The sequence below is a fragment of the Silene latifolia genome, chromosome 11 (assembly GCF_048544455.1).
Source record: "Silene latifolia isolate original U9 population chromosome 11, ASM4854445v1, whole genome shotgun sequence".
Lineage (NCBI taxonomy): Eukaryota > Viridiplantae > Streptophyta > Magnoliopsida > Caryophyllales > Caryophyllaceae > Silene > Silene latifolia.
Genome location: NC_133536.1, coordinates 185,644,479 through 185,671,571, shown reverse-complemented (window position 1 = coordinate 185,671,571; position 27,093 = coordinate 185,644,479). Strand labels below are relative to the sequence as shown.

The 27,093-nt window shown below is 39.1% G+C and overlaps 1 long non-coding RNA gene across 1 annotated transcript; it reads left to right on the top strand.

Annotated features, from left to right (window-relative positions):
* The first annotated feature begins 2,041 nt into the window (after positions 1-2,041).
* LOC141615231 (uncharacterized) lies at positions 2,042-4,382 on the top strand. The gene is made up of 3 exons (XR_012529732.1): positions 2,042-2,220; positions 2,319-2,426; positions 4,187-4,382. It is a non-coding gene; the product is annotated as an uncharacterized LOC141615231 (long non-coding RNA).
* The last annotated feature ends 22,711 nt before the right edge of the window (positions 4,383-27,093 follow it).

Below are 27,093 nucleotides of genomic sequence, written 5' to 3'. Positions count from 1 at the left end.
GGGAAATGTTAAATGTGGGATTATTTGTTGGTTTTAGAGGGTGATATTGATTACTACTTGAAGTATGTTATGAGAGTGAGAGTAAGCTACATTGTTGGGAAGTCTTAGCACTTGTTTTGGTAACTAGAAAGGGTAATGGTATGGATGACACCAATTGTTAGGCTAAGGAACCTAATTTCAATTTATGGTTTAGAAACTCTGAGGTGATAAAGTGTTGTTACAATTATGACCTTGTACCTTGAGAATTTAATGGTAAGTAAGTTTAGGATATCAAATTTGAAAGAATACTCCTTGGGGATGTTGATGACCAGAATGGTTTGGTGATGTGATTTGGCATTGTAGTTGACTCTTGAGAGTTCTTGAGTTTAGAGAGACTTAGTGTTGAGAAGAATTTGTTAATCCTATAGTTTTATAGACCTTGAGGTCGCATTGAGTGCTTGACATGATGAGACAATGTTGGAGGTGTAGTTCGCTTTTGAGAATCCTTAATAAGTAAAAGGATAGAGAAACTTGAGATCCTATTGATTTTTCATAATTTGAGGTTGGTATGTTACTACCTTGTTTTGAAATGAGAACCTTGTGGAATTTTTGAGGAACCTTCTCTTGGAGTTTAGAGCATGGTATTGGGACTCTTGATTGAAGGTTTACTTTTTGAGGAACCCATAGTTGACACTAGTGGGATACAAATACAGCTTTGTTGGAAGTCTTGACCTTAGGCTTGTGAAAGTTGTTTCGGGATGTTTGAGAATTTGGAGCGTTGAGATGACACTTATAGTGAAATATCTTGTTCCAGGGAATATGTTAGGAAGAAGTAACATAAGCGATTGAGGAGACTCTTGGGAGTGATGTTGTTATTGGAGATATGAGTGTCTGGCGTTTCCTTGGTGTCTAATCTCCCTTCTTCCTTGATCATGAGCGTTACCACTCATATCTCTCTTCCTTACATCATCATACTCCTCTCGTAAGTTTGATGTTGGTAACCTATGAAACTCTATCTTTGACATCCTTGTAATTATGACTTCAATTCTTACCCCATAAAATTCATCATAGTTTTTTTTGATTAGTTAAGCTTGAATCCTTTTAGCATACCTGCTCCTATGAGGTCTAAGTTACTTTTCACTTCGGGGAATTTCTAAATATTTCAAGCTACCAGTTTCGATTCATTCTTGAAAGTTTATGTCACTTCTGCAAACCTAACCTATTTTTAAGGATTTGAAAATGAAATTTTGATTTATTTCCGTAAGGTATTCCTTTTTCTTACTTTTGTTCCGAGTTTCTAAGCCTTGTATAATCATATTTAGTAAAAATAGTATTCTTACTATAGAATTTTAAACTAAAAGGTTGAAAAGGCTTTTATGATTTTCAATGGTTTTAACATTAGTGAATGTTAAATCTCGTTGTTGGAGACGTCCCAATAATGGATTTTCTCATTTATTGGTGTAGAAATATTTTTATATCTTGATATGAATATGGATGTTCTTGTCTGATCAACAAGAGTATCACCGTTTCATTGAAAAGATACCTATATTTTCTTATAACTATAACTTCTCCTTCTAAGTTTCGAGGGCGAAACTTTTTGAAAGGAGGGGTGATTGTAACGCCCCGTAAATTTCGGACCGTTAATATGTTTCGAAAATAATTAATTAATCAAGTAAAATTTGACAATAATGTATTTAAAGTAAAAATAATTCAAAGAAATATAATTTTATTATATTTTGAAGAAAAGTATTTATTTTGATAGTTTGGAAATGTTTAAAAATAGTTTAAACCGTGTAAAATCTTTTATTTCGAAAAAAGGGCGTATCGGGGGGAAATGACAATTCGTTTGAACGTTGGGTAAACGAATTTGGAAATGGGTCGAATGAATACTCAATTTTATTGTAATCTCGTGTTTAAAGACTTTGGACTTGACGGAATTTGCATTTGACTTACGGATTTAATTATTTTTGAAACGAGTCAAAACCGACTCGTTAAAAATCCCGACTAAAAATCCCGCACGTACTTTTTCTCCTTTCTTTTCCTCTTACACGGCACACCCCTTTTCTTTTCTTTCTTTTTTTTTCTGATTTTGTTCCATCATCATCATCAACATCTCACAAATTCAACCCAAAACACCATTTATATAAAATCAAGCCTAAAATCGCCATAAAATCTTCGTTTCTTGTCCGTTTTTCGCGAAATTTACCTTTCCGGAATCCCCTCGCCACGATCTACAACTTAGTATGTTCTAATTTCAATTTTAATTAAGTTCTTTTAAGACCAAATTTCGGTGATTTCGGTTTTGTGCTTAATTTTTGTGTTTTTTATTGTTAAATTAGGTGAAGGATTGGAAGACGAGTTCGGGGACTCGTATATTGTAGAGGATAGCGGTTAGTTGTGGTTAGGGTTTCGGTTTTGAGGACTAATTGCTCATTTTCTAGCTTAAGGTAACATATTTCGAGCTACTCGACGAATTATCGTCACATGTTTTTGATTTTTGTATGTTTGGTGAATTTTTGTTTGGGTAGTAATTTTTCACATGTTAAACTTAGTTGCATGCAAGCTTAATTTGTGCCTTTTGGTAGTTTAAATTATCAAAATTGAATTGGGGACGATTAATTAATTTTCAGACGGTCTTATAATGTATAAAAATGAAAAAAAAAAAGAGAAGAAAGTGCGAAATGCGGCAACAGCAGCCGGCAGCCCACGGCAGCCCGGACGGTCTTGGGGTTGGCCCGGGTCGGTCCGTTGCTTGTTTCGCGGTTTTCCATGCTTTGTCCGTCATTTTAAGTTCATCATGGATATAGTTAGAATGAGTATACATGGTTAAATTTGTTAAGAGAATCATAAAAGTTATGCTAATGGTAGAAAAATTATGTTATATTGACAATTATCACATGTTAGGATAATTTACAAAATGAAATGGTAATTAATAGGCTCAAAATGAATTTTATAGCTATAATTGAAATGTTTTGTTGAGTGTGCCGAAAACTGAGCCTTAGTCCCTTTGACTGATGCGATGTCAGTTAATTGAGTGATTGGTCAGCCGCAATTTGACCGCACTGTCGCCGCAGGTGGGGTTGCGGGTAAAAATTCGGTTGAATGAATTAGATAATCGGCCTTTTTCTTGTTTTAGGCCATTTATTATATCTCTATTTCACATGTGTAATTAGTTGAATTTAAATAGTTTCTTATTTAGTTAGTTGAGTTTAAATAGCTTCTTATTTTGTAGTAATGGCCCTAGTTTCCCCTAAAGCTTTTATATTGTTATAATTGCTAGGATTGGAAATTGGTATTGAATTCTTATTGAGGAACTGTTGGGATTGTATCTTTGTAAATAGACATTTATATAGCTTTCACATGATAGAATATTAGAATTTATGTTGGTAAGTAGGACTTTTTGCCCTCTTAAGGTTAAGTGGGTGTCTTACTTGACTTATGTGGTGAGTTTTGGGTGGTGTGGGCTAAAATATTCAAGTGGGACTATTTGTGACTAGGTCCTAGGTGAGTATTTCGGCCTTCATCATAGATAGGTCTTTATAGTCTCTGACGAGTATATGTTCCTTTGCTTGATAGCCTTTGTGTTCGACTAGTGGATGTTTATCCAAGTTGGGGCATGACCTCAGTGCGATTTTGATAGTATGGGGTCGGCTTAAGTACTAGCCGACCCTTCGGTGGTGTCCTTAGGGTACTCACTTCACTTTGTTTTAAAAAAAGTTGTGAGTCTTGGGTGCGGTGGTGTGTATCCGCATGTCTAGTCTCTGTGATTTTAGGCTAGGGTTGTGTTGTCTCTTGGCCATGTTTTCTTAATAGTAACCGCTGAGCCAAGATACCGGTTCGATTACCTTCCCTACCTCGTGGTATAGACTTGAGTTACAAAGTGACTATTGACGGTGCTAAGAACTTATGCCTGTCTTTGATATATTGCCCTTTCTTGTTTGATGATTCTATGAATCATAGAAGGTGAGATGCAAGCCGGCTATGGTTGATAGAGTTTGGATTACAATTTGTTATATGATTCACATGATAGTTAGTTGGGTCAGTTTAGGGGTCATTTGTTAGAATACATGATAAGTAAATGGTTTATCAAATTGTTTACATGTTACACTACATGTTACATTAATTTTGACGATTCGTGGCTGGGAGGACTCGAAGTTACTCCCCACTGAATTGTGGCTTTCGTGTTTGTATAAAATGCGATTGACAGGTTGTTGATGCTTTGTTTGGGGTCACAGACGGCTAGTGAGCAAGGAACCTTGGACCTAGTTTTGGCTATTTTATTAGTAAACCTTTTACACTTTTGGTTTGTATATAATTTGAAGGGACATATGTCTCCCTTTCTATTTTTGGGTTGTATCTTTATATTTCCGCGTCTTAAGCTATGTATGTAAATTAGTTTATCAGTTGTTGCAGGGTTTCTGACACTCTTCTTGAGTTGGAATTGGTTGTGAATGGTTTAGTTAGAAAATTTTTGAAATTGCAGGTTTTTGGATTAGTTGAACCATTTACAAACATATCCTACCAGTTTTTCTGTAGAAATTACGCATTTAAGTAATTAGATAACGCTAAATATCAAGGGTGTCACAGAAAGTCTTCTAAATAGTGATCTAGCTACTAAGTCTTCCGATCCAGTGCCTCACGCCCATCCAGCTCCCGTTCTATCTCTTAAACCTGTCAAGTCTGCTCGCCAATAATTGGGTCGTCACAGGTGTTCACGAATACACAGAGTCAACCACGAGGTTGAGTAGGGAAAACAAGGAAACAACAAAATATGATATGTATGATGCATGCTCCTCCGTCACCTCCATCTCCATCTCAACTCACATCTCATAACTCATAACCCGAACGACCCATACCGATCCCGGTAGACTATATATATCGACCGTAGTCGATCGCCCGCTCGCTTGTTGAGGACACCAGGGCAAGTCTGCAGAACCCGCCTGGGCCTTATCACAACATCACCATCACCACACCACGTCACCACAACATCCTCCATCTCCAATGCATATGAATGCTCGTGATAAACAATGCAATACAATATGTATACCAATGAATGAAATCATGTCGGGTACCAAATGTTGTGATAACACACTCAACACGAACCATTCAGTCGACCATATTATAGCGTAATCAACAACCACGAATCAAGTCACGTTCACAACTTGGTCATATGAAACACAAACAAGTCAACACAATTCAATAACACGATAAGAAGTCAAGTGTATTTCCCTACCTCCAAGTGCCAGCAAATCCAAGCTCACACAAGCAATCAATTATGAACCTTCACATATCCATCACCTACATAACATAATTATATATAATTACCACCTACTCAATCAAATAATCATGCACATAACCTAGACTCATCATAACTTAGTAGGAATATCAACTTAAAGAACAAACATGATTTTTCCTGATTTTCCAGCACATGACAGACTCGGAATAAAATACATAACTAATTCCAGAAAAATCAAATTGATACAAGGCCAATTGAATTGGAACCCCATGAGTCTTAGCTACAAATTATATCTAACGTGTTTTTCCCAAATTCCATACTTATCAAGGGTTTCCAGACTGATTTCCAAAAACTGACAGAAACCGTCGCATATAAAGTATTGATTCATAAAACGAGTTTAAAACATTATTTTTCAGAAATTCCAAATCCTATTATCATCTAGACTATACAAAGATTATGTATGAAGAAGCCTCATAACTGAATCGACATAAAAATTAAGGTTTCAAATCATTTTCCACAACCAAATCAGATTCGCGGACTTTTCAGCGACATGTTCATAAATAAATCACCTAGGACAAACCACAAAGAATTGGACTATGATATTTTATATGCATAAACTAGACATCAAATAAACAGGACTCTCTTTTCAAACTTTTCGAAAAAAACGATTTTAAAATAGTATAAACAATGGAATGAAATCGACTTACAAACAGGGAATCGAATTAGGTTGGAATCGATGAGCAATCTTCAATCAAATGCAAGGATCGTGTGTGTGTGTGTGTTGGTGTGCGTCGAAGAGAGGGAGGCGGGTGAGATGAGGGTTGTGTAGTGTTAGGGTAAAAATTAGGTTAAGAATTAGGTAAAAACATGATGTTGGGTGTTGGGTTAAACATGTTATTGGGTAAACTCCAATGGGTCGAGGGTAAATGGGTTAGCTCACATCTCGAATTCCATGTAAACCCGTCTCAATTAACTTACGAAACAACTCGATCTTACGATACAACGCGAGTCAAGTAAAATAACTTAACGTAATTATCGTCTAAACAATTACCCGACTTAAATAGTAAAATAAAATACGGAGTATTACAGTCTTCCCCCCTTAAAATGAACTTCGTCCCGAAGTTCGCTCATCTATCAAACCTCCAAGCATCACCGTGGGTACCAAAACAGATTTTCTAGTATAAGAACTCAAGAACTAACTTAGGCCCATAAAACAAAATGTTACATTCTACCCTCCTAAAAAAGAAAGTTACGTCCCGGAACTTACTTCATGCAAACATATCACCACGAATCATTCCATCATCCTACTACCGTTGTTCACCTCGACCTATTAGAGCACCATACCAGTAGTTTAACTACACGCTTCTCTTACACATCAACCAACAACTAATGAAGTAAGAACACAACATAGAGAACTCATTTGCATGGGTACACCCAACGAAACATCAACTTAATCAAACCACAATCTATAAACAAGTGCAACATAACATTAAGATTTTACAATCCTACCCAACTAAAAACATGGTTACGTCCTCGTAACCTCTTTTCAACTTTCATATACGTATGCAACAAAATCACTTTGTCAACAACATGTGAGAAAAGAACACATGATAAGAGACTGCGCCTTAACATTAAAGTCGAAAACAAGGTTTTATTATGGAATTAGCGATTGTCAACAAGTAACACTTATTACTTAGCTCATGCTTAACTTAAAAACACAACATCAAACTAAAAGAACAACAAGAAAGGAGCTAAAGGTTTACACGGTTTCATAACAGATCGATCATGGTGTTACTAGCTCTAACCTAACAGTCCTAGGTCTTGCTTACTCGATTCGGTGACTTCTATGTCATTCCCTTCCTGGTTCACCTCTTCCCCAAAGTCCGGTTTGGATGGTTCGATCGTACTTTCGGCATCGGGTACATTAGCATAAAATTCGTATCTCGGTCGCTTTGATATAAAGTCAAAGGTATGCTCGGGCGGGTAATTGGCCCCCCCTTGCGATAATTGGGGTCACGGCATAACCTCATGCAATGGGTGGACAACTCTCTCATATAGAAGTGTTTTTTTGTCCCTTAGTATGTCGAGTCGGGGATAGTATCAATAAGGGTATACGCTCTTAAGCGAGTATTAGTTAAGTACTCGGGGGTGCCCATTATGGCCATACTTGTCCATGGCAAAGACAAAGTTTCTCACAATGCTCATTGAAGTCGTATCAAGTGACATGTACGAGTCTCGCGGGTGTACATTGTAGGGATCCATCCTACGAGTTAAAAGCTAAACAAATTAGGACACAAGGGTGATACCGTAGAAGGTGTTAAGATACAGGATTCATTCACGTGGTTTAAGTGTGCGAAAGTTATATAACAAGTTTTCAGAGTAGCTGTTGTAGTACCAGGGTTTTGGTCAACTCAAGATTATCACAGTTCGCATTATCTACTAGAGAACAACAACCTTAGAAAGATCAACCATAAGGATATACATATACCAGCATACAATTTTAACATTGACCCCACCAAATTCCTCTCTCAAGTCAAAACTATTACTAATTCCGAACAATTGATCCATATGCGCATTCATTCCGCCCTACCACTAACAATCACCAGGAGTATTAAAACATGCTGCACATATGCACTACTTAAACACTTTGAAACCACAGAAAACATAACATGTAATCAAAACCATTTGACTCATCAGCTATGCAACACGAATTAGTCAGTTTGCATGATGTAAATTCTGAAAACATATTTCCCAATAAAAGTAACAACATATGATCCATGACAACAACAACATTACTTCCATATAACACATGTGTTTAACATTTTAGCAACCTTATCGTTCAATTGTGTCCAAAGAACGTAGTATAACTCATTTTCAAACAAAACAAAAGATATCGCATAATTAGCTTAAACATACACATTTGCCTTCATATACTTTGTAGGACATTATCTATGATAAAAGATTAGCAACTTGAACAACTTCTCCGATTTGCACAATTTGAATAATTAGGCAACTCGTAGGCTCAACTAATTGTATCTATAACGACTATCATTTAAACCAACGCATATCATGTGAATCATAAAAGGGTTATCCCATCATAATTGGCCAACATAGCTGACGTAAGAAAATTTCCGTCAAAATAATCACCTTAGCATTTCGTGACAATACAACTATGAACATATCCAATAAGGAACAACGACACTATTTTATTATCATATCATAAGTTTAGGTTCAACTGAATAAATTAATGCAATGAAAGTAATAAGTATAACTATAGGCACACAGACTCACATAAAAGACATTAGAACCCAGATGACATCGTACATGTGAACATTTAGACATACTCATTACTACCATCCATGTGTAAACATTTAAACATAATTATTATAAATATTCACGCGAGTATATTAGAACAGTCAAGTTAACATTTAACGCCACCAACTTTACCAAGATATGACAATATAGTTTTATATTTATATATATCCGACCACTATACAAGTATGATGAACACACCAGAGATATTACAACATGCCAAACATATATAAAATATGCAACAACTGGACTCGTATAAAATATTTCACCCTCGATTAAGGATCAGATTAAGCTATTCAATTTCACTCATACTATCATGCCAACAATGTTATAAACTAAACTTTAATTTTTTTTTATCACTTGTTAAGATACATAACCAATGAATATGTGTGCTACTATCATCATATAAGGACACTATAATTTCACATTAATAAGGCTCATGAAATAATCGAACAAATGTATGAAAACTCAACATAGAATTCACATTTTAAAAGTTATGATTCACGTGGTAACTTCCAAAAATCACGAATAAATAACCGTTCAACGAAAACTTGAGTTATATTACATTTTTATAACATACAGAGAGTTAATAATTCGTGAGAAAAAGAATGAGGTCCAAAGCTCAAGAATTCAATTTTTAAAGGATTTTACAACTCAGTTGGTCCAAACAAGTATGTGACAGCAATTGGTCCGAAACTTGGGTCAGTTTGCAAAACTTACCATTTAATATAGAGACATCAAGAATTTTCGTGGCTTATCAATTTGAAAACATATGCGAATCTTCTGATCGATGGAGTTGGAATTATACAAAAATTATTAATACAATTTAAATGAGGATTTTTACAAAATCGTTGGTCAAAACATCACTGCACAGGAACTTCCTGACCACAGCCCACTAAAATATTTATTACTCCTAATCCGTATATCTTATAAGCATGAAACCAACGCCAAATGAACACTAACTCACGAGACTATCTCTCAGAAAATTTTCATCCATAGGCGACAAACAGAAAACAAATGGCAGTAAGATCAATTAGAGAGTAAAATCAAACAAAACGTGTTTCAGCACTAGGTCATTCATTTACTATGTTCCAAGCTCTTACAACCACACTATCGATACTAACCCATCCTAACTTAAATCTCACACTTTGTACTTACGTAAACATATATCCCATAGCATCCCTAAGCATCTCGATATACTCCTTACATCTAAATCACGATTGCTATGACTAGAAACATGCAATTCAATAGTGTTTCTCATTACTATCACAATACTATACTAGCATGGCTTCGGGATCACATAACCGCATATCACGAGACATAATAGCACTATCAACACGTCATTCGACATCCATCCAGATAAATATCATCAATTCGCAATTATTTTCACGCTCACGATTACCACAATCCAACAATTATCAACCTGAACACGAAAATTTTAATTCTCATCTCCACAACATCACATGATCACGCCATCATTCATACAAAATACTTACCGTAACGTTGTCCTGCAGCATGGTTAGAATATATGGGTCTCAAGGTGTACATCCACTCGATTATATCCAAGGTTTTCCTTCTAACTACCCCATTCACTCAATTTCTCTCGGGTTACCTGGTTCAAAACTGAGAGGGCAAAAGAGCACGTATTAAGGGCGCCTTCTTAACCGCACCGTGAGCTCCTAGCGTTTATTCCGGGGGTTCATTTTATTTAGACACATCCTACGTTCATTGGGTTCATTGGTTTAGGCCTGAGGATCGTTCGCTCTGATACCACTTTGTAACACCCCGGTTTATGAAGGAGCCTTAGGCAAGACATTCCCTAATAAACCGGACTGTTACCAACTCGGTTTCCCGAGGTAGTGAATAACAAATTAAACTCCAAGGCAAATTATATGAATACTTTAACTTAATTATAACAAAACTTCTTTTACATCAAATTACAAGAATTAACATGAATAAAAGTGAAAGTCTTCTAAATAGTGATCTAGCTACTAAGTCTTCCGATCCAGTGCCTCACGCCCATCCAGCTCCCGTTCTATCTCTTAAACTGTCAAGTCCGCTCGCCAATAATTGGGTCGTCACGGTGTTCACGAATACGAGAGTCAACCACGAGGTTGAGTAGGGAAAACAAGGAAACAACAAAATATGATATGTATGATGCATGCTCCTCCGTCACCTCCATCTCCATCTCAACTCACATCTCATAACTCATAACCCGAACGCTTGACCATACCGATCCCCGGTAGACTATATATATCGACCGTAGTCGATCCGCCACTCCTTGTTGAGGACACCAGGGCAAGTCCCGCGAGAACCGCCTGGGCCTTATCACAACATCACCATCACCACACCACGTCACCACAACATCCTCCATCTCCAATGCATATGAATGCTCGGCGATAAACAATGCAATACAATATGTATACCAATGAATGAAATCATGTCGGGTACCAAATGTTGTGATAACACACTCAACACGAACCATTGATCGACCATATTATAGCGTAATCAACAACCACGAATCAAGTCACGTTCACAACTTGGTCATATGAAACACAAACAAGTCAACACAATTCAATAACACGATAAGAAGTCAAGTGTATTTCCCTACCTCCAAGTGCCAGCAAATCCAAGCTCACACAAGCAATCAATTATGAACCTTCACATATCCATCACCTACATAACATAATTATATATAATTACCACCTACTCAATCAAATAATCATGCACATAACCTAGACTCATCATAACTTAGTAGGAATATCAACTTAAAGAACAAACATGATTTTTCCTGATTTTCCAGCACATGACAGACTCGGAATAAAATACATAACTAATTCCAGAAAAATCAAATTGATACAAGGTCAATTGAATTGGAACCCCATGAGTCTTAGCTACAAATTATATCTAACGTGTTTTTCCCAAATTCCATACTTATCAAGGGTTTCCAGACTGATTTCCAAAAACTGACAGAAACCGTCGCATATAAAGTATTGATTCATAAAACGAGTTTAAAACATTATTTTTCAGAAATTCCAAATCCTATTATCATCTAGACTATACAAAGATTATGTATGAAGAAGCCTCATAACTGAATCGACATAAAAATTAAGGTTTCAAATCATTTTCCACAACCAAATCAGATTCGCGGACTTTTCAGCGACATGTTCATAAATAAATCACCTAGGACAAACCACAAAGAATTTGACTATGATATTTTATATGCATAAACTAGACATCAAATAAACAGGACTCTCTTTTCAAACTTTTCGAAAAAAACGATTTTAAAATAGTATAAACAATGGAATGAAATCGACTTACAAACAGGGAATCGAATTAGGTTGGAATCGATGAGCAATCTTCAATCAAATGCAAGGATCGTGTGTGTGTGTGTGTTGGTGTGCGTCGAAGAGAGGGAGGCGGGTGAGATGAGGGTTGTGTAGTGTTAGGGTAAAAATTAGGTTAAGAATTAGGTAAAAACATGATGTTGGGTGTTGGGTTAAACATGTTATTGGGTAAACTCCAATGGGTCGAGGGTAAATGGGTTAGCTCACATCTCGAATTCCATGTAAACCCGTCTCAATTAACTTACGAAACAACTCGATCTTACGATACAACGCGAGTCAAGTAAAATAACTTAACGTAATTATCGTCTAAACAATTACCCGACTTAAATAGTAAAATAAAATACGGAGTATTACAAAAGCGGTCGATCGACTGACCTCTATGGTCGATCGACCAGTGTACGACTTACAGGAGCTCCTGTGCAATGCAGACCAGTCGATCGACCGGTACCAGTGGTCGATCGACCAAGTCGCTAATCTGACGCAAATAAAAAGATCGAGAATTAAGAAGCCCATGGTGTATTAGGTTTAGGAATAAGTGTTACGTTATATTCCTATATAACGTAACCTGATGCTTTGAGTTTATCATCCAGTTTTATTCAGTTTTTAATTAAGTTTTCATTAAGTTTTATCATCAGTAATTAGGGTTCTCAAGTTTGTTCCGTATTCAAGACAATTTACTTTTGCATTCGGTTTTTGGATATTTGTTCTGCAATTCCTTCCATTCGGAATTCTTCTGCTTTTATTTCAGTTTTATTACTCTACTTATTCGTAGTATAGAATTTCTAGAATAGTTTCCCGAAAGCCAAATTATTGTTTTATGTTAATCGTTTATTTAGTTGTTTTAATCATGAATCCCACTGTTTTATTAGTCAATTTTATTGTCGTTATTATTTCCAGCATGAGTAGCTAAATACCCTGTGTTAGGATGTAGGGGATCTGTAGGTTAGGCGGCATTAGAATTAGGAAGACCTGAAATCGCGTGCCGGTCGATCGACCGCCCTAACTGGTCGATCGACTGGCCACGCTGAGATTACCTTCGTTTTAATTAATTAAATTTCTATATTTGACGAATCTAATGCATGCGACTAGTTAAATGCTTAGTATTTGACCGACCCAATAAGATCGAAAGATAGGGGAGGGAAATAGACTACCTAATTAAAACGACTAGATTAATGAGATCGAAAGATGACTTAATTTAGATTTATAAATCACTTTTCAGGACGAAAGTTAGTATTAGTGATATTAGGGACCTGTAGCGAGATCGAAAGATGCTACCTGTTAAGAATGGACCGAGAGGACTTCTTATTTTCCCGTCTCACGTGATTGTTTTAGACCTACCTAGTATACTGCCGCCGAAACTACAATGAACCGACCATCCTAGTACCTTTCTTTATATTTGATTTAACCCAGTTTCTTTTATAGTTCATTTATTGCCATTAGTTATAGAACAAATCAAATCAAACCCCCTCCCCCCCCCCCCCCACACACACACTGTTACCTTAGACTAGAATTAGACAACTGATAATTGCATCTGCCTCTCTGTGGTTCGACCCTACTACCGCTATCTATAGTTGTAGTTGGTTTTATAAATATTATTTTTGGTGCACACAACGACGGGCATCAAATTTTGGCGCCGTTGCCGGGGAGGCAATTGTTTAAAATTATTAGTTGTTTTATTTTTAGTCTTTCTCTTAGTTTAAGGGACATCTGTTCCTTAAACTATTCTCATATTCTACTTGTAGTTTCTTCTTATGCGCAGGTCACAGGGTGATGAATTACTACCGTTCAATCCTGAGATTGAGAAGACTTTGCGTGAGTTGAGACGATCATCTAGGATATTGCCGACAGAGGAAAAGCTGAGTACTCTGTCTAGTTACTACGAGAACGCTTTATTTGAGGAGGATCCACCTTCATCTCCTTTTTCCACTTCATCAGCTGAGACCGTCACATCTCCAAACATGGCTGAAGAAGCGAGTATAGCCAGTCACTCTGAGCCGACAGCTGAGAATCTCTATAAGGGATTCGCATTACCAGGGACGGATAGAAAATTCGAGCTGAAGCCGTCCTATATCAACTTGGTTGAGAGAAACCAATTCGGGGGAGCTGCAAATGAAGATGCAGCTAAGCACATGGAAACATTCATTGATTATTGCTGTTCCATACCCCCACCAACCGGTGTGACCCAAGACCAGGTGAAGGAGACTATGTTCATATTCTCTCTTCGTGATGCTGCAAGAGAGTGGTACCGAGACCTGGATCGAGCTGCTCATGGGATAACGGACTGGAATTCTCTGGCCCTAGCATTCTACAAGAAATATTTCTCTGCCTCGAAGACAAATGCCATTAGAGCTCAGATCACGAGCTTTAAACAGGGTCCTGATGAGAATTTTCATGAGGTGTGGGTCCGTTTCAAGAAGCTGGTGCGAACTATCCCGCACCATGGGTTCGAAAAATGGAGCCTATGCAATCAATTCTATAATGGGATCTATGACGATCAGAGGGCTATCCTGGATGCAGCAGCTAATGGCAGATTCCAGGAGAATGTCAGAGAGACTAAGGGGTGGAAAATTATTGATGATTTGGCCACCCATAAAGCTGAGTATGGAAATTCCAGGGGAAATCAAAGGAGAAGTGCTGAATCCCCTTCTGTAGCTGCATTAGAGGCTCTTACGGCGAGATTTGATAAGTACGAGTTGGGAGGAGCTTCGAAAGGAGGGATCTATCAAGTGAATGTTGTGTCAGACGGTCCTTTCGTCTGTAAAAGATGTGGAGCTAAGGGACATGTTTCAGACCATTGTCCTAGTCCCTATGAGTCTTGTGCTGCTTTTCAACATTATAGGCAGACAAACACCTATTTTGAGCCGAATGTCCATCCGAACTTGAGGTGGAGTAGCCAAAATATCTTAAATCCGACTCCACCTCTACAGCAGCAGCAGCAGCAGAATTATGTGCCCCCTCATAAGCAACAACAGTACCAAAAGCCTCCGTATGTTCCACAGCAACAACAGCAGTCCCAAGGCTCCGAATTTGCCGAGTTGAAAAATTTGTTGCTGAAAGAGTCTCAAGCTAGAGAGGCCGGGATGAAAATGTTGGAGAGCCAAATTGCCCAATTGGCTAGCAAGAATACAACTCGAGCCCCGGGACATTTACCGACTCAGACTGATCAAAATGAGACCCTTAATGCAATTACTTTGAGGAGTGGGTCTACCCTTGATGGACCCGCTATGGTCGAAGATGTCACTGAAAAAGATGAGGCGGAACCGAGTAAGAAGAAGGCTGGAACGAACGGTGGAAAGAAAAAGACGATTACCAGGTATATCAGTCGATCGACTGATATACCCAGTCGATCGACGATCCGCTAGATCTGAGTAGCCACGGTCTGTAGAAGTCAGTCGATCGACTGACATTCATGGTCGATCGACTGACAACGCTGCTGATGGTGAGTCTTTTCGTCCTCCATTGCCAAATAACTTGAGGGACCACTTGTTTCGGGGTACGATTACTCCGAAAATATTGAGGCAAGACCCAAATGCTGATGGGTCAGTCCCGGTTCCGAAATATGACCCGATGACGATTAATGGTTCATTTTTGAGACGGTCTGAAGAAGGGTCAAGCTACAACAAAGAGAAGGTAGTGGATTTTCAGCCTAAATCCACCGATGCCAGCATGAGAGACCTAGAGGAGAGGGCTAAGTTACTTCTTTCAGCCCCCTATTCGAAGAGATTAGTGCCGACGAAGGAACAGGTATCGTTTAATAAATTTGAAAATGTTATTCGTAGCTTAAACGTACAAGTTCCTTTTCTTGAGTTAGTTAATCAAGTGCCTGCTTACATGAAATTTATGAAGCAACTTTTATCTAAAAAGAAGTCACTTGAAACTGTGCAATCTGTCGCATTAACTGAGGAGTCATGTTCCTATTTGACCCATACTGCACCACATAAGCTAGAAGACCCAGGTAGCTTTTTCGTTCCATGTAATATTGGCACCTTTTCTATTGAGAAGGCCTTGTGTGACCTAGGAGCCAGTATTAGTGTAATGCCTTTGAGTCTTGCTAGGAAGCTGAAATTGACTAGGTTTGCAGTTACCAACATGACGATGACTGAGATGGTGATCGTTCTGCGGTCCAGCCTATAGGAGTCTTAGAGGACATTCCTGTGCAAATAGGAAAGTTCTTTTTCCCTGTTGACTTCGTTGTACTAGATATGCCCGAAGACGCCCACATACCTATCATTTTGGGTAGACCATTTCTGCACACTGCTGGTGCAGTTATAGATGTTGGTTCAGGGACTTTGACCTTCAAAGTAGGGAAACACTCCATTGTCTTTGCCCAGACGGCTAAGAAGAAGGACCCCATGTGGCTAGTCACTTGTAATACGGTTTTTGAAAAGAAATCCTATTTTGTGCTTTCTGACATGCCTACCTCTATGCCTATTTCTGCTGTAACACCTCTGCCCCAGATTGGGAGCAAATTGGAGGAAGATTCTTCTGTTTTGGATGTTGCAGGCGCTGGTTTGGGGAAAGAAGAGCCGCATGTTGCTCTAGCTGTGAAGGAGCCAATCGTTTCAAGAGGCGGTTTAGGATGTCTTAGCTATGGCACAGATGAGGAGCCTGATGAGGAGCCAGTCAAAGTGAGGGAGTGCGACTTGGACATTGATGAGCCAGAAGAGGTCATTACTTGGGAGGATGTTGAAGCTGTTGATCCGTTGAGTTTTGTGGATGTTGAAGTTAAGAAGAGTGCAGCTGAGGAGATGAGCACTGTAGAGGCTATTTCTTGTAGCCAAGAGCCGAGCAAGTGGGCTATTCCGTGGCCGTTCTTGATCAACTATTAGTTGATCAAGTGCTTTATAAAACATTCATTTTATTGCTTTCGTTAAACTCTTTTTATTGCTTTTGTGTGCGCGAGACTTCGCATTTTAATAAGTTTGCTTAGGATTTTAAATACTTTAGTCAGTTACTTTGGGTTTTGCGCAATTTTGGGCGCGTTATTATGTGCATTTGCAGGTTTGTAGACGACATTAGCTCGAGTTATTGAGCTAATTCGAAGAAAATCAGAACTTACAGCAGGTTACCCAGTCGATCGACTGAGCTGCGCATCTCAGGAGCTTCTGTTCCTGCTCACCCCGGTCGATCGACTGGGTGATGTGGTCATTCCCCTGCTGTGTTTGGTCGATTTGCGGAGTTGAGGGAGTCTTCTCTCTACTTTATTCTCCGACATATTTCTGTTTTCTTTCGTTTTTAATTTTTGCACATAATTACCGCTTCAACATTGTTTTCTCGAATTTACGCGCGGTATTTTCTATCTTTTCAGGTACCTATGGTAGCACTGCTGGCTACTGAAACCTCCTACCTCACGCTGGTTTGGGGAGGTTTCCTTTTGCTACGCTTAAAGTCTTGTGAGTTTCCGAGTCCTTACTTCATGTCTTATGTAGTTAATTTCGCAAATTCCCGTTTTCCTTTTATTTCATTACATGATTTTGCACAATGGGGACATTGTGTGATTTGGTTAGGGGAAGGATTTTGCGTTGCATTTCATTTGGTTGCATTCACGTTTACATTTTTGTCTTGCATTGTTGTTTATTTTCCCTTATATATACAGAAAATTCAAAAAAGAAAAATTGAAAACTTCAAAAATTTCAAAAAATTTCACGTTTATTTTAGCATATAGGTCGAGTCGGAACGGTAGTATTTCAATGATGACATTGCATTTTCAGCTGTTTATGCCTAAGCCTTGCTAATTGACATGTTATTAGTAGAATCATTTGCATAGTCTACGAGTTTTCGTTAAATTACTTGCTGAACTTGAGACTTGACTTAGATTTTTGGCAAACTACATCATTTTCTGAGATTTAGAGCCTATAACTGGTGACATTCATGACCAGTTTATCTAGGATTGTGAGTAGTTACTCCTTATGAGACATGTTATATAAATGTGCATAAATATGAACTTAATCTGCTTAATACCTGTATGCATTCGGTTTGTGGTTTGTTGACACATGTGGAAGAGGTTTCCTTTATTCATTTTGCCCATAAGCTCCACACTGCCAAAAATAGCCTTTTTGTCCCATTAACTACATTCTACAGTTAGCCTGCCCTTGTCAAGCTAGTAGTTTATGTTCTTGGGATTGTTACTACGTTTTTGGTGGCATATGCTCATTTTGAGATGATGTTGGGAACATGAAAAAATAAAGAAAAAAAATGAAGGAGGAAAAAAAAGTAGAATTGAAAAAGGAAGGAAGAAAAGAAAAATGATTCGAAAAGGAAAAAAAGAAACGCATGTGTATTGTAGAGGCTGGTCGATCGACTGGACTTATTGGTCGATCGACTGCAGCCCGAAAAGAAAGAAGAAAAAATCATTTCGCATAATTCAAAGTCTATTTTATGGCGATTTTTGCTCCCATGTTGTATTTGTATCTTATGGGGAGTTGATTATAATTAGCACTGGGTTTATTGTTGAAATTTTGAGCAAGAAGTTGGATGTTGTCATATGGTTTTGTTTAGGTACTAGCTTGATCACCTATACCTCCACATTCCCATAAATGTTTTGCCTCTTCTTGCCCATTACCTCACATATCCATATTTACCTCGGCATGTGTCATGGTCATCTGTTTGGTTGGACTGCATATGTACGGTTGTAGAGATTATTTTCATATTAGATTACAGACATGTTCTTATAGGTCGTAGTTAGGTGAGGGTCTTTACAAAATGAATTCTTTCTATCTTTACATTATTCACCTGTTTTTATTGAATGATATGAGCGACCCGTGAGAATCCGAATTGATAAGTCTCTACAGTTGACGGTTCAGCGAATTTTTAACGACTTCATAACTCGTTTCCATGATTCATATTACTAATTGATTGTTAGTTACTGCATTAAATTGGTTTAGGCTATTCGGTTTGCATTTCGCTCTGAGATTGAACTCGTTCCATTAGGTTTTAGGATCGAGTCTAGTTCTTGCTTGGGGACAAGCAAGGGTTTGGTTTGGAGAAGTTTGATGCGTATCTTAAATATGATGTTTTACACCCCATTTTACACGCATTTCAGAGCTCAATTATGTAGTTTATGCTATTATTTGCCCCATTTCGTCTACTTTTGTATTTTTATGTAATATTGCAGATTTATGCGGAAATGAGTAGATATTGAGCTAAATCCGTCCCCGAGTACCTTGCATTGCATTTGACATGAAGTACTTACACAAGGAACGAGCTTGGTACGCATTTCGAGGCCTGAAAGATAATTTTATGAAGAATTAGGAGCCAACTACCAGCTAAAGCGGTCGATCGACTGACCTCTATGGTCGATCGACCAGTGTACGACTTATAGGAACTCCTGTGCAATGCAGACCAGTCGATCGACCGGTACCAGTGGTCGATCGACCAAGCCGCTAATCTGACGCAAATAAAAAGATCGAGAATTAAGAAGCCCATGGTGTATTAGGTTTAAGAATAAGTGTTACGTTATATTCCTATATAACGTAACCTGATGCTTTGAGTTTATCATCCAGTTTTATTCAGTTTTTAATTAAGTTTTCATTAAGTTTTATCATCAGTAATTAGGGTTCTCAAGTTTGTTCCGTATTCAAGACAATTTACTTTTGCATTCGGTTTTTGGATCTTTGTTCTGCAATTCCTTCCATTCGGTATTCTTCTGCTTTTATTTCAGTTTTATTACTCTACTTATTAGTAGTATAGAATTGCTAGAATAGTTTCCCGAAAGCCAAATTATTGTTTTATGTTAATCGTTTATTTAGTTGTTTTAATCATGAATCCCACTGTTTTATTAGTCAATTTTATTGTCGTTATTATTTCCAGCATGAGTAGCTAAATACCCTGTGCTAGGATGTAGGGGATCGGTAGGTTAGGCGGCATTAGAATTAGGAAGACCTGAAATCGCGTGCCGGTCGATCGACCGCCCTAACTGGTCGATCGACTGGCCACGCTGAGATTACCTTCGTTTTAATTAATTAAATTGCTATATTTGACGAATCGAATGCATGCGACTAGTTAAATGCTTAGTATTTGACCGACCCAATAAGATCGAAAGATAGGGGAGGGAAATAGACTACCTAATTAAAACGACTAGATTAATGAGATCGAAAGATGACTTAATTTAGACTTATAAATCAGTTTTCAGGACGAAAGTTAGTATTAGTGATATTAGGGACCTGTAGCGAGATCGAAAGATGCTACCTGTTAAGAATGGACCGAGAGGACTTCTTATTTTCCCGTCTCACGTGATTGTTTTAGACCTACCTAGTATACTGCCGCCGAAACTACAGTGAACCGACCATCCTAGTACCTTTCTTTATATTTGATTTAACCCAATTTCTTTTATAGTTCATTTATTGCCATTAGTTATAGAACAAATCAAATCAACCCCCCCCCCCCCACACACACACTGTTACCTTAGACTAGAATTAGACAACTGATAATTGCATCTGCCTCTCTGTGGTTCGACCCTGCTACCGCTATCTATAGTTGTAGTTGGTTTTATAAATATTATTTTTGGTGCACACAACGACGGGGATCAAGGCTCACCCCTTGATATTTCAAATTCCCAAACTCAGTCACTATCTACAAATCCAAGTCGCGACATAACTCCATCTACGTTCACTATATACCCCTCTACTTCATCCCTCTAAAGCAACCTTTCATTACATATATCCTTAAGCAACACAATCCTAACCGTCTCCCTTCCATAAATCCTTACACATCCCAATTTGCCACTATTCGCATCCCTCATCTCGATCTTTCATCCTCATATTTCTTTACCTTTATATCACTCTTGCCCATAAACATTGACTTTTATATTACTCAACACACTACTATATCACTCATCATATCTCACCAACATGTTTCTTACCTTGATTAGCTCATCATTCCTCCCTTTCCTTTTTCCACTATCCCTCACAACCATATTAACACATGTCTTCCTTACCCAACACATGTCCTTCACAAGCATGAATTCTCCTTGTCATAGCCTTTTGTAACTTACGTATCCAGACCGTCACATAAATAAAAGAACGTTTTAAGACCCAAAACATACATGTGTACATATGCTACGACTCAAAACAATGTAAGAACATAGCCACCGACTCAAAATAAAGGTGAGATCGAACATAGCCACCGACTCAAAACGGCCGCCCACTGAGGTACTCAGTCGAGTACATGGCGTACTAGGCCGAGTAAAGGATACTCGGTCGAGTAATGAGACTACTTGGCCGAGTTCACGACTCCAGAAGCTAAACAAAATTGTCACAGAGAGATTACTCAGCCGAATATGGAATACTCGGTCAAGTATGAAAGATACTCGGTCGAGTATCGGCGCAGTGCTCAACACCGTCCAGTTTTCGTAAAACAGTCATATCTCACTCTTTACTTGGTCAATCTGGGCGTGTGACCTATCGTTAGAATCGTAAGAGGACAAGCTATCACCTCAAATTGGAATTACAGCAATATCATTTCTATAACTCGACTTATGACAGTTTTAAGATAGCCCTTCCATAATTGGTCTTTATAGAAATCAATTTTTCTTAACAACACAACTTAAACATGCATAAAACAAATAATAACGACCCAATACTTCAAGAAACCAGTACATAGATGCACTTTTATCATACCCACATGAAAATTAAAAGCGACATTCATGTATATAAACGCGTGACCGGAACCATATGCTACTACCAACAACCAAACATTAACATCATCATGTTCATATGCACATGTACCACTACCATACTTCATGCTCAAGAGAGTATTAAACAGGTAACATGATCACATTCTTCATGCTCAAGATCTAACATATACGAATTCACAATCCACCTCTCATATACTACCACGTTCCAACACTTTCACCATTCATCCAACAACTTCACAAGATTCCAATTATAGGTATCAAACACATATGACTCAAACATACAACCGTTTCCCCCCATGTGACCGGCTTGAGATCGTAAGGGCCTTAATGCGACTTTGGGACGTCTCCCAAGTCTTTGCAGTAGCTCCAAACAACTCTCCTCGGGTTCATTTTATTTAGACTCCCTAGGTTCATTGGGTTCATTTGTTTTAGGTGCCGGAATCGTCGGCTCTGATACCACTTTGTAACACCCCCTCATACCAAGGTACCTTACCAAGGACTACCCTAGCATGAGAGGTTGTTACCATCTCGGTTGCCCGAGGTTAGTATATCAAAAGCAACAATCCAAACAACTTTATTAAAGTATGAAGAGTTTAACGATTACATAATCTCAGCCCAACTCAAAATAAAAGTGTAAGAAACTCAATACAACTGAAATCAAAGACGGCTAAACTCGTAACAGCGGAAGCTAGACTCGAAGTGATGACTCCCCATGACTGTCTCAAAGCTACACATCTGCATTACTGTCATAATCTGCTCACCATCCCCGAATGGATCACCGCAGGTTTTACAAAACAACAACAACGGGGTCAGTACCGTTCAATCAATATAAGACAACAAACAATACAACCAGCTGATCATCCTCCATCCCCGGTCTCCCGATCTCACACAGTAACCGACTACACACCGAAGTGTGTAGCCCTGCCAGATTACCCATCGCAACAGGTAATCCTCGTCGCCAGTGGGTGACCGCAGCCCATCCCCACCTAGTCCAGCTCATCAACGAGCGACTAACAATCCCTGTCCCTTAATGTGCACATCCCCTCCCGTGACGGGTTCCACGGAGGGCGAACTAGGGTGTGAAGCCACTCCCGCAAGTGACTCCACCACAATCACACACACAGCTGTCACAACACCACAACCGTCACAGCACAACCACACCAATACCGTCACCACAACACCCAACCTCCGATGATCAGCAGATAACAACAATTATAATCTCAATCAATTAACAGTACTGAGTAGGAGAAACCCTACCTTTTCGCAATCCAAGCACACACAAGCAATCAATTATGATCCTTCACATATCCATCACCTACATAACATAATTATGTATAATTACCATCTAATCAATCAATTAATCATGCACATAATCTAGAATCATCATAACTTAATAGGAATATCAACTTAAAGAACAAACACGACTTTTTCTGATTTTCCAACACATGGCAGACTCGGTATAAAATACATAACTAATTCTAGAAAATTCGAATTGATGCAAGGCCAATTGCATTGGAACCCCATGAGTCTTAGCTACAAATTATATCTTTTTTTTTTCTCAAATTCCAAAATTATCAAGGGTTTTCAGACTGATTTCCAAAAACTGTCAGAAACCATCGCATAAAAAATATTGATTCATAAAACGAGTTTAAAACATCATTTTTTAATAATTCCAAATCCTATTGTCATCTAGACTCTATAAAGATGATATATGAAAAATCCCCATAACTGAATCGACATATAAATTAGGGTTTCAAATCATTTTCCAAAACCAAATCAGATTCGCGGACTTTTCAGCGACATGTTCATAAATAAATCACCTAGGACAAACCATAAAGAATTTGACTACGAGATTTTATATGCATAAACTAGACATCAAATAAATAGGACTCTCTTTTCAAACTTTTCGAAGATGAAGACATTAAAACAGTATAAACAATGGAATGAAATTGACTTACAAACAGGGAAATCGAATTAGGTTGAAATCGGTGAGAAATCTTCAATCAAATGAAAGGCTCGACAATTCTTCTTCCTCTCCATCTCTCTAGGTTTAGAAATGGTTTTATAAATGATAAAATGAAATTAGAAATGACTCAACTGTTAAAAAAAAAACCTTGGCCAAAACATAAATTAAACCGTCTAACTCGCTGAACCGGTTTACTCGGTCAAGTGCACTCGGCCGAGTAACACACACTCGGCCGAGTACCAACCAAGTACTCGACCGAGTACTCCCACTAAAATACGGAGTATTATAGTTGATGTGATGGTTTTTATTGCCGTCGTTGAAATTTTTTGAGAAAATAGTGAATTTGAATTTCACTATTATGCGTTTGAAATGACGGTTTTTGTTTCCATCGTTGAAAATTTGAGAAAATAGTGAATTTGAATTTCACTATTATAGTTGATGTGACGGTTTTTATTGCCGTTGTTGAAAATTTGAGAAAATAGTGAATTTGAATTTTACTATTATCGTTGATGTGACGGTTTTTATTGCCGTCGTTGAAATTTAGAAGTTTGTGTGGGAAATTGGGCCAAAGCCCAAAATCTCTCTGAATGAGTCAAGAAACGCCTCGTTGAGGCGCGAGTCTTGCTGCGAAGTATGGGAACTCCCCTATTTTTGTAGAAAAGACACGACAAACAGGACGACCCCATTCTCACTTTGTGTTCCTTAAACACGCGACAAAACAAAAAAAAATCGCCATTTTTGGGTCTTTTTCTTGCTTGCCTTCGTGCCATTGCCAATATGTCATCTCAAGGTATGTAAATCCTATTGAATCCATTTGTTTTTGTTTGTCTTTTTGTTGATTGAATTAGGGCGAAACCCTAAACCCTCAAAAATTGAATTGGGCGTTTTTGATTAAGCCATTTTTTTTAGTGAAATTGATGATTGCATTAGATTAGAAACCTGTTTAGGAGTATAAGGGTGCTTTTAGTTTGCATTTTGGTCCCCGTTTCCGCTCCCTATGTTCGAAAAACGTGAATGAGACGAGGAAACCGTCTCACTTCACAATGTCAAGTTTGTTTGCTTGAATTGTGTGCCCCACTAGGTTGTATTGTATGCGGGGAAGACCATGTTTGCCATATTGAACCCTTGTTGGGGGTATTGTGGGCAAAATTGGAATATTTGCCTTTTGCAGCAGTCTTATATCTGACAAAATAAGCGTCTGTTTGAACTCAAATTGAGTCAGTTTGTTTTGAAATGGAGCTTGTTGGTAGTTTAGGTCGCTTTGAGGCGTGACAAAATCACGTTGTTTTGTTGTGGTCGTATTTTGAAATTTTGACCTGTTTGTGTTCGAATTGGCGCACAATTGCCTTTTCGAGCTGTGGAAAATACCCCATCGTGTCAGGAATATTTTTTGGATTATATTGTGTGGGTCTTGAGGTGCCGTGTTTTTTTTGAAAATTTTCTGTTGTTGTTTTGACTCGTCTTTTGCCTGAAAAGAAGGGCGAGTCGTTTTTTGTGCGGTTTTCGTGGATTATTTTGTTGTTTTTGTTTGGTTGGGTTTGAGCGGGATTGCCCTTGTTTTGTTTTGCAGGTTTTTTTTAGATTTGGCGATTTTGTGCCGTCGTAATGCCGAAATTGCGGCTGATGTTTTCGTTTTGTCCTTGATTGCAGGGGAGTGTTCAGGGCCTACCGGTTCCGTTGCCGAGACTTTGGAGGTCCTGTTTGGGACTGGGCCGGCTAGTGTACCTGAGGTGGTAGTAGAGGACGCTTTCGAGGAGGAGGAGCTCGCCGATGAGGTTTATCTGGGCTGAGGGAGCCGTTGAGGTTCGTGAGGGGACCGTTGTTGGGGCTGTTGGTGTTGAGGGAGCCGCTAGGGCTCGGGAGGAGCCTGCTGTTGAGGCTGCTGGTGCTGGGAGGGCTCACACAGGGTCTGAGGCTGGTACCTCCGGGAGGAGGGTTAGTACTGCTAGGAGGATGGGTCCTCGGCCGACTAGGCGGGGGATGCAGAATATCGTTAGGGTCGTTGAGAGGCCTCCTCCCCGTCCTGTGGAGTCTCGCGGGCAGAAGAGACGGAGGGCGGAGACGGTTGAGGACGACGCTCACGTCGCGGGTTGGGAGGCTAGACGGGTTACGGCCCCGCGGGGGCTGAACCTGCGGGCGGCACCTGCTTGGGCTGAGGGTTTTGACGGTAGCCAGTTGTTGCTCCGACTAGACACTCACCTCGCCTACCGTGCACACGAGGGCCTGGGAAGTTTTACCGTTTTGTAGAGTTTTTGTTGTTTTTGACATTTGTTGCTCCGACTAGACACTCACCTCGCCTACCGCTTGGGTTTCTACGACGTTCTCCGAGCCGGTACGCGGGCGTTGATAGAGAGGTAGGCTTTGGGGCCGTTGGTGGCTACTTGGCAGGATATTCACAGGGCTTCTATTAGGTCGAACCAGTGTCTGATCCGCGCCATATTGGACCGTTGCTGGGACACGACGTAGTCGTTCCACATGGTGTTTGGGAATGTCGGTGTAACCTTAGAGGACTTTGCCATGATATCGGGCCTCCCCTGTGGCGAGACGCCTACTGAGTTTCAGGAGACACCGGAGAGAGTGTCTTCCCTTGTGGTTATGGGTTTGTTCGGTAGTATTTTTTCTGCACCTTCTGACATCACTCCCAATCTGTGGACATGGCCCACCCGCGGATGCCCAGCCGTTCTGTGGACACGGCAGAGCTTGCTCGGGTTCGTGCTGAGTTGGACACAGCGAGGTCGACGATCAAGGCCCAAGGGTTGGGGATCATCGGTCGGGACCAGGAGTTGAGGCCTCGCGAGGACGGGTTGCGGAGCTGTGATGAGGAGATTGCCTCTCTCAGGGGTCAGTTTGCTGTAGCTGAGGAGCTTCGCGTCGTGATGGAGCATGAGACGTTGGAGAGTTCTCCGGAGAGAGGGCCTGAGCAGGAAGTGTTGTCTGCCTTGGCTGCGACTCCTCGTGAGACCGAGACTGGTCCGCCGGGAGGTGTCGAGTAGCGTAGTTGTTTGTCCGTGTTTTGGAATCTTGTTTGTACATATTTACATTTTGCGTGAGGCGGTTTGTATATATGTATTTTTGGATTGTCGTTTATTTGTGTGTTTTTGGCTTTTTTGTGTGTTGTGTTTCGGAGAAGCGCTGTCGGCTGTTAGTTCCCCTTTTTTGGCATTTGTCCCTGCATCGTTAGTGTTGAAAACAGGTAATAGGTAGCACGTATGCACAAATGTAAACACGTAAAAGCATTTGACGGAAAAAAAATAACCACGATGACTCGAAGTTAAAATTTAAATTTAAATTGATATTTTGAAAATTCCGCGACAAGTCGTCACGTTTGCATTTTTCAAAAGAACTGTTTTGGAATTTTGAGCAATTAACTCGTGTTTGAATTAAATTGCCACGAATTTTGCTGAAATTGATTTGTAACTCGAAAAATTAAAACTCAAACCGTCACGGGTGAATTTTAGAATATATTTTTGCGAGCGTATTTGATTTGATTTCTGTGAGATCAAGACTCGGATTTGCAAGAGTCTGAATTTTTGAAGAAAATTGACGTCGTGTTATCAATTTTGGATTTTTGTGGAAAATGCGAAAAAGCGAAAAATTTTCGGAATTTCGACTGTCATGG